We start from the raw sequence: 10,280 nt of genomic DNA, 5'->3' as shown, positions 1-10,280 counted from the left end.
AGACAGTTGATGTAAACAAGTCTCTGACTGGCTTTATCTGCAACATTGTAGCTTCTATGCAATGCCCAGAGGATTAATCACAGTGAGTTAATTAACAACTTGGCCTCAGAATAACCCTCCCAGCATTACAAAGAAGCTACAATGTTGCAGATACAGCCATTTAGGGACTTGTTTACATTAGCTGTCTCAGAAGGGAGGGGGGAGGAGGGGAGACGGAGAGAAAGGCTCATACACAGATTTTTGTGTTTTCAACAGAACTGGGGGAAGGAGACTGAATAGATAACAACAAGTATTGAATGGTTAGTCTCACCATGGACAGCAACATATCATATGTTTAAGTGGATTACCCCTTTAATCATAACGTTCTTACAGTTAAACGACCGTCTATCAGGGCCGCCTCTGCCATTTTACACATACTCTGTGAATCGTTTCATCAGTGCAAGTGACAGTAACGCGTCTGCCGTGTGATGTTATTACGTGTCCACCTGTGAGTTATGCTCATCTGTACATGTTAGCGGTATGATTTATTTGGGTAGCATCTTCTGAAACTTACCGTCTGTGTTTATAAGGTCACCACTAACATTCTGACTAACCGAACAGCACAGTCTCAGCCAGCCACGATGGAAACAGGCTTTGGCCTTTCAGTGGATTTCAGCTTCGTATACACAAGGACGGCATGTAGACTTGAAATGTGCCTATGAGTCAGTCTTGCCTCAGAAGTGATAGATATAAAGAAGAAAGTATATGATTAGAAGGATAAATCTTCACTTACATGTTCATCTGCCGCACAGGAATAACTGGCGCTTGAAGGTATTTTATTTTACTCTCTTTATTAGAGTTAATGCTTAACTTTTGTATTTATTTGAAGCTGTATTTTATCCATAGGGTAAAGAATATAAGAATAGATATATACTTTGTTTGTCATTTCTATTTGTTTTTCTTTGTATAAAAGTTTAAAATATTTTTTAGGTATTTATACAGTATAAAATAATAATAATAATAATAATAATAATAATAATAATAATAATAACAATACATGTATAAAAAAAGCTTTACTCTCTGTTTTATGCATAATTATTTCAGCATGCTTTTCTCTTGTATAGAGTGAAGTCATTTGGTCTTGGAATACAATGACTTGTTGGTAATAGAGATGAGCGAACATCGGGAAATGTCAGGTTCGTTCGAACTCGAACCTTCAGCATTTGATTCCTGATGCCTTCCCGTTCCGTGGGGAATAGCCTAGGAAATATTCTGTATCCCTGTTTTACAGACGGTACTTGGGCTGTCTCCACCTTCCCCACGGAATGGGAAGGCATCAGGAATCAAATGTTGAAGGTTCAAGAAGGTTCAAGTTCCATCGAACTTGACATTTCCCGATATTTGATCATCTCCAGTTGGCAACTCTACTTTATAGTTATAAAATTAGAAAAAGCCTGTTCCCTTAAATGTTAACCTTGCCCTAAACTAAGTCCTAACTTTGCATCTACCTCTGCTGTACCCTTTCACGTTCCCTACTTCTTACTGACTGAATTACTGAATTTGCTGAATTTTTGGCAAGGCTTATGGAGTTCTACTTGTTTCCAAGATTTTTGTGGAATTTTCAGACCTGGAGAAGTTCAACAGTAGGGTGTAAGGGCATTGTAATTTTATTAGATTTTGCAGCCCAGGATATTGCTGGTTAGGTTATGCTGAAAACTCTTTTGGATGTGATCACTAGAGGGGAAGGGTGACTCAGGGCCGGGACAAGGAGTTTTGGTGCCCTAGGCAGAGAAGACAAATGGCGCCCCCCCCCCCCCCCCCCCCCCCCCCCCCCAGAATAGACTGTACGCTATGCGGGGAAAGCCAGGAGGCTATACTGTATGTGGGGGTCATGTATACTGTACCCCCTGACTGTAACAGGACCGTGTATACAGTACCCCCTGACTGTAACAGGACCTTGTATACTGTACCCCCTGACTGTAACAGGACCATGTATACTGTACCCCCTGACTGTAACAGGACCATGTATACTGTTACCCCTTACTGTAACAGGACCATGTATACTGTACCCCCTGACTGTAACAGGACCATGTATACTGTACCCCCTGACTGTAACAGGACCTTGTATACTGTACCCCCTGACTGTAACAGGACCGTGTATACTGTACCCCCTGACTGTAACAGGACCATGTATACTGTTACCCCTTACTGTAACAGGACCATGTATACTGTACCCCCTGACTGTAACAGGACCATGTATACTGTACCCCCTGACTGTAACAGGACCATGTATACTGTACCCCCTGACTGTAACAGGACCGTGTATACTGTACCCCCTGACTGTAACAGGACCATGTATACTGTACCCCCTGACTGTAACAGGACCATGTATACTGTTACCCCTTACTGTAACAGGACCATGTATACTGTACCCCCTGACTGTAACAGGACCATGTATACTGTACCCCCTGACTGTAACAGGACCGTGTATACTGTACCCCCTGACTGTAACAGGACCATGTATACTGTACCCCCTGACTGTAACAGGACCATGTATACTGTTACCCCTTACTGTAACAGGACCATGTATACTGTACTCCCTGACTGTAACAGGACCGTGTATACTGTACCCCCTGACTGTAACAGGACCATGTATACTGTACCCCCTGACTGTAACAGGACCATGTATACTGTACCCCCTGACTGTAACAGGACCGTGTATACTGTACCCCCTGACTGTAACAGGACCGTGTATACTGTACCCCCTGACTGTAACAGGACCATGTATACTGTACCCCCTGACTGTAACACACCATGCCACCTGAATGTAGTAGTGTCACACATGGCATCCTGAGAATTTAGGTGTCACACACCAGGCCCCTCGGGTATAATGATGGCGCACATTGTGCTATAGGTATAACAGGAATATACAGCGTTACAGACTTCAGGAACAGAGAAAATGATGCAGCACAGGAGCCTCCCCTATACCATGACAGCACAGTCACAGCGCCATATACACATCATATACTGATCCTGCCACATACACCTCCCCTATACCATGACAGCACAGTCACAGCGCCATATACACATCATATACTGATCCTGCCACATACACCTCCCTATACCATGACAGCACAGTCACAGCGCCATATACACATCATATACTGATCCTGCCACATACACCTCCCCTATACCATGACAGCACAGTCACATATACACATCATATACTGATCCTGCCACATACCATGACCGCACAGTCACAGCGCCATATACACATCATATACTGATCCTGCCACATACACCTCCCCTATACCATGACAGCACAGTCACAGCGCCATATACACATCAAATACTGATCCTGCCACATACACCTCCCCTATACCATGACAGCACAGCGCCATATACACATCATATACTGATCCTGCCACATACACCTCCCTATACCATGACAGCACAGTCACAGCGCCATATACACATCATATACTGATCCTGCCACATACACCTCCCCTATACCATGATAGCACAGCGCCATATACACATCATATACTGATCCTGCCACATACACCTCCCCTATACCATGACAGCACAGTCACAGCGCCATATACACATCATATACTGATCCTGCCACATACACCTCCCTATACCATGACAGCACAGTCACAGCGCCATATACACATCATATACTGATCCTGCCACATACACCTCCCCTATACCATGACAGCACAGTCACATATACACATCATATACTGATCCTGCCACATACACCTCCCCTATACCATGACCGCACAGTCACAGCGCCATATACACATCATATACTGATCCTGCCACATACACCTCCCCTATACCATGACAGCACAGTCACAGCGCCATATACACATCAAATACTGATCCTGCCACATACACCTCCCTATACCATGACAGCACAGTCACAGCGCCATATACACATCATATACTGATCCTGCCACATACACCTCCCCTATACCATGACAGCACAGTCACAGCGCCATATACACATCATATACTGATCCTGCCACATACACCTCCCTATACCATGACAGCACAGTCACAGCGCCATATACACATCATATACTGATCCTGCCACATACACCTCCCTATACCATGACAGCACAGTCACAGCGCCATATACACATCATATACTGATCCTGCCACATACACCTCCCCTATACCATGACAGCACAGTCACATATACACATCATATACTGATCCTGCCACATACACCTCCCCTATACCATGACTGCACAGTCACAGCGCCATATACACATCATATACTGATCCTGCCACATACACCTCCCCTATACCATGACAGCACAGTCACAGCGCCATATACACATCAAATACTGATCCTGCCACATACACCTCCCTATACCATGACAGCACAGTCACAGCGCCATATACACATCATATACTGATCCTGCCACATACACCTCCCCTATACCATGACAGCACAGTCACAGCGCCATATACACATCATATACTGATCCTGCCACATACACCTCCCTATACCATGACAGCACAGTCACAGCGCCATATACACATCATATACTGATCCTGCCACATACACCTCCCCTATACCATGACAGCACAGTCACAGCGCCATATACACATCATATACTGATCCTGCCACATACACCTCCCCTATACCATGACAGCACAGTCACAGCGCCATATACACATCATATACTGATCCTTCCACATACACCTCCCCTATACCATGACAGCACAGTCACAGCGCCATATACACATCATATACTGATCCTGCCACATACACCTCCCCTATACCATGACAGCACAGCCCCATATACACATCATATACTGATCCTACCACATACACCTCCCCTATACCATGACAGCACAGTCACATATACACATCATATACTGATCCTACCACATACACCTCCCCTATACCATGACAGCACAGTCACATATACACATCATATACTGATCCTGCCACATACACCTCCCCTATACCATGACAGCACAGTCACATATACACATCATATACTGATCCTGCCACATACACCTCCCCTATACCATGACCGCACAGTCACAGCGCCATATACACATCATATACTGATCCTACCACATACACCTCCCCTATACCATGACAGCACAGCGCCATATACACATCATATACTGATCCTGCCACATACACCTCCCCTATACCATGACAGCACAGTCACATATACACATCATATACTGATCCTGCCACATACACCTCCCCTATACCATGACAGCACAGTCACAGCGCCATATACACATCATATACTGATCCTGCCACATACACCTCCCTATACCATGACAGCACAGCGCCATATACACATCATATACTGATCCTGCCACATACACCTCCCCTATACCATGACCGCACAGTCACAGCGCCATATACACATCATATACTGATCCTGCCACATACACCTCCCTATACCATGACAGCACAGTCACAGCGCCATATACACATCATATACTGATCCTGCCACATACACCTCCCCTATACCATGACAGCACAGTCACAGCGCCATATACACATCATATACTGATCCTGCCACATACACCTCCCCTATACCATGACCGCACAGTCACAGCGCCATATACACATCATATACTGATCCTGCCACATACACCTCCCCTATACCATGACCGCACAGTCACAGCGCCATATACACATCATATACTGATCCTGCCACATACACCTCCCCTATACCATGACCGCACAGTCACAGCGCCATATACACATCATATACTGATCCTGCCACATACACCTCCCCTATACCATGACAGCACAGTCACAGCGCCATATACACATCATATACTGATCCTGCCACATACACCTCCCCTATACCATGACCGCACAGTCACAGCGCCATATACACATCATATACTGATCCTGACACATACACCTCCCCTATACCATGACAGCACAGCCCCATATACACATCATATACTGATCCTGACACATACACCTCCCCTATACCATGACAGCACAGCTCCATATACACATCATATACTGATCCTCCCTGACCCAGTACAAGGACCCAATACAATAAGGATATAAAGCACCAGTGTCAGGGGGATTAGCCTGTACATAATAAACACATGTGTTCACCAACCTGTGGGTCCCAAGCTGTGGCAGGACTACAACTCCTATCATGCTGTGACTGTTGTAGTTTTGGAGCAGCTGGTGACCCACAGGTTGGGGAACAATATGGGAAGTGCTGTGTATAGAGGAGCAGTGCAGGGATATGGGGCAGTGTTATATGGGGCAGCCCTGTGACCTAGGTGACCTCCCTCTCCCAGCACTCCCAGCCTCCCTACACCTACAGGATGATGAGAGTCAGTCAGTGAACTCACCAGACAGCAGCCCCAGCAGTCGGCACGGCCTCCAGCAGTCAGATAGTGAGGAGGTCACATGGTGAGGAGGGGGCGGAGCCTCTAGTCCGAGTGAAAGGTCCTAGCAGGTCCTTGCAGGCCATCTTCAGGGCTGAGCAATGATCCTGCTCGGGGTGAGGGGATATTCACACTGCCTGCCCAGGAGGGGAGAGAGTGGGAGGACATGAGGATGCTGAAGGTGAGCAGGGAGGGGCAGCACTCTGAGGCCACCAGGAGTACAGGAGCCTGTAGTAATTTTTTTTTTTTGGAGATTGAAATTGCGCCCCCTGTAACTCACCACTAGATGGCGCCCTAGGCCATCGCCTACCCTTTGTCCCGGCCCTGGGGTGACTATTAGTGTTGAGGAAACTATTTAAAATGTTCGGATTCGGCAATGTTATCCAAACCCAAACAATCAGCGTTGATTTCCTGCGGCTGCAGAAGTTCATTGCCACACTAGGACTGCCAGGAAAACATGGATACAGTCATAAGCTATGTTCACACTACGTATGGCCGATAGCAACAACGGCCGTACTTTGTGCGGAGTGGAACATAGGCTATTCTGCTATGGGATCCTGTGCGGCTCCGCAAAGACCTGACATGTCTATTTTCAGTGAATTCAGTGAATTGCGGCCGTAGGAAACCATGTCAGTTCACACAATGAAGCAAGTGGCTCCGGCCCCTTGCTTCATTGTGCGCTATGGGAAGTTCTGATGCGGGCGCGCGCTGATGCGCCCGCATCAGAACACTACGGCCATAAAGGTCATCCGGGTCACGGAACGGCCGGTCTAATACGTAGTGTGAACATAGCCATAGGCATTCAACTTCTGCAGCCGCTGGGAATCAATGCTGATCGTTCAGGATCAGTTAATGTTGCTGAACCCAAACATTTTAAAAAGTTTGCTCAACACTGAGAACTATAACGGCCATTGTGCTGCGTATCTGCCCCATCAAATCCTGTATGTGTGAACGCAACCTTAGGGAGATCACTGTGCAGATTACTAGGCATAGACATAATGTACTGGCATATAATGTGTAATATTGCTTGTCCATTTTCCATATGGATATCTCTAGTATTCACCTAAAATCGTGTCAGCAAAAGAAATGCTGTAGGTTGAATGAAAGATAAGCTAAAAATATACACTTGAATTTTTTAAAGGGATGCTCCGGCAAAAATATTTATCTTTCAAATTAACTGGTTTTTGAAAGTTATATAGATTTGTAATTTACTTCTATTTAAAAACCTCAAGTCTTCCAGTACTTATTAGCTGCTGTATGCTCTGTAGGAAGTGGTGGATTCTTTCCAGTCTGACACAGTGTTCTTTGCTGCCACCTCTGTCCATGTCAGGAACTGTCCAGAGCAGGAGAAGTTTTCCCTGGGCATTTGCTACTGATCTGTCAGGAACAGAGATGGCAGCAGAGAGCACTGTGTCAGACTGGGAAGAAAGCAGGGACATCGACCCGGACCAGGCAGATAAAAGAGGACTTCCTCATAAGATAAAGCGCAACCAGCCAAAAATATAAAATAAAAACGCACGTATGCCGCTAAATGTGAATAGGACATAAACATGCATAGCATAAAAATGTATTTAATTAAAAAAATGCGCTTCGGCTTAGTGTTGTCTCATAGAGTCTTCATCAGGCAGGTTACCTGATGAAAGCTCCATGAGACAACTCTGAGCTGAAATGCGTTGTTTTTTTATTAAATACATTTTTATGCTAGGCATGTTTATGTCTTATTCACATACGTGCTTTTTTATTTTATATTTTTGGCTGGTTACGCTTTATCTTATGAGGAAGTCCTCTATAATCTGCCTGGTTCAGTTCGATGTCCCTGCTTGATTTGCACACACGCTGATGATTGGATCGCCAGTAGTGTCCTCAGAGAGCTGCTCCGCACTTTATCCATGTGCTTTATATAGTTATGCCTATGATATTGCACAACCACATCAGGTGAGTGGGATCATTCAGTACTCTGCATGAGCATGATCATTTGTCTGACATACCACACCAGGAAGCGCCTGTCCATTTTCTATTTTCACAGGCTGGAAAGAAGACACCATTTCCTTACAGCTGTCAGGAATGTGCAGTAGCCTGGTGTGAACTGGGCCTGGTTTTTGCTTTTGTGTAACACACCCGCTTGCTTCTCAGCATCCAGAAATGCAGGAGTTACTCAGAGCTCTGCTCGACTTGGTTGCTGCAGCTGAACAAGGCTTTTGATTGACTTTTTCCTCTGCCTGTTCGGAACCTGGAGGATCAGAGCACCGGTCTAATGGGGATCCGGACCGGGCTCTTGATCCTCATAAAAGAAAGCTGATCCAGTCTCTCAGCACTGGCTATTAAGGTTCATACTCCCCCTGTCTATTCCTGCGATCCCCATACCGAATTCCTCTGCTTGCTCAACCTGTTATCTGACCTCCTGCCTGACCTTTGACTATCCGACTGTTTACTGGTTTTGTACTACGTTGCCCATTTGGTTTTGACTTTGGCTTGTTGACTATCCTTTGTGTTTGTTTGTCTGTCTTGTTCTGTGTTTCACTTACACCAGAGCAGGGACCGCCTTCGTGGTTGTCCGCGGCTACCTAGGGCCATTTGAGATAAGTAGGTAGGGACAGTGTGTGGGCTTAGTTGTAGGGCTCACTGTCGTAACTTGTCCCTACCTCCCCTGTCCTGACAATAGCAGCTGATAAGTACTGGAAGACTGGAGATTTTTAAATAGAAGTAATTTACAAATCAATAAAACTTTCTGACACCGATTGATTTGAAAGAAAAAAAAATTGCTGGAGTTCCCCTTTAATGTATCATCCTAATTTAACTCGGCAGACATGCTCTTTTTTTTTACCATCTTCTTCCCCATAAACCACAATAAATTTATACTTGCGTTCGTTATAGAATAACATAAAAGAAACAAATTTATTTTCCTTATAGACTGACCTTAAATAGCATGAACGATAAGATTACGTATCACTTTTAGGTATTTTTGTCATGGGAGATATATTGTACTTAAAGATTATCCCCACCCACGTTATTTTCTTTCTTTAGCATTTACAGTAACAATAGACAAAATTCACTTCTATCTTCCAATTTGCTATTCATTATGAAACCCGACTAATCTGGCCAAGGTAGAAGGTAGTTTTTAGACTCCTGCTTTCCTTTAGTAACAAATCAGTCGAGATGTTTTGTTGTTGTGGCTTTTGTTTCCTCCTGGCAGCAGATTAGAACGTGTGTTCCTTGGTTTGGGTTTCTGGTCGTCGTTACACTTTCAACTTCAAAGAGCTCTTAAATAACAGCAAACACAAACAAAAAAGAATTTATAGACTAAAGATCTTGTATTCATTTTTCTGGTGAAGTATAGTTGTTTCCATAAGATAGTGTCGACTAATTCTGAATAAAATTTCAAAATGAGCATATTACGCTAAGTGATCTATTTTTTTACTTTTTTACAAATGTGGTCAATCTTCTTAGAACCTTTTGATTGTTTAATAGGCCGATATCTTCAGAGCTGAGTGGATACGTAGCAACTTTGAATCTGTGGAATGTTTTAATAGCATGACTGTCAGTCCTAAAAATAAATAAAGAATAGTGATGAGCGAGTACTAAAATCCTCGGGTAATCGTTACTCGAGACGAATATTTCCCGAAGCTCGGGTGCTCGTTTAGAGTAACGAACCCCATTGAAGTCAATGGGAAACTCGAGCATTTTTTCAGGGAACCCAAGCTCGGCACAGGGAAGGTCGTGTGAAAACCTGTCAACTTCAGAAAATGATGGAAACACCACGGAAATGGACAGGAAACAGCAGGGGCAGCATGCATGGATGCCTCTAAGGCTGCCTAATCGCACCATTCTGCCAAATTCCTAGTTTTTGGAGGTTGTCGTATAGAATCTGTGGGTAACTGCAGCTATATAGTATATGT

General features: G+C 44.6%; 1 protein-coding gene across 1 annotated transcript in view; it reads right to left on the bottom strand.

Moving 5' to 3' along the window:
* The window catches only part of BBS12 (Bardet-Biedl syndrome 12), a 130,998-nt gene that overhangs the window by 46,744 nt on the left and 73,974 nt on the right, over positions 1 to 10,280 (bottom strand). The gene's annotated exons all lie outside the window — the stretch shown is intronic.

Source organism: Dendropsophus ebraccatus, chromosome 7 (assembly GCF_027789765.1).
Source record: "Dendropsophus ebraccatus isolate aDenEbr1 chromosome 7, aDenEbr1.pat, whole genome shotgun sequence".
Lineage (NCBI taxonomy): Eukaryota > Metazoa > Chordata > Amphibia > Anura > Hylidae > Dendropsophus > Dendropsophus ebraccatus.
The sequence above is the reverse complement of the archived record's forward strand: the minus strand, read 5'-3'. Positions and strand labels throughout refer to the sequence as shown.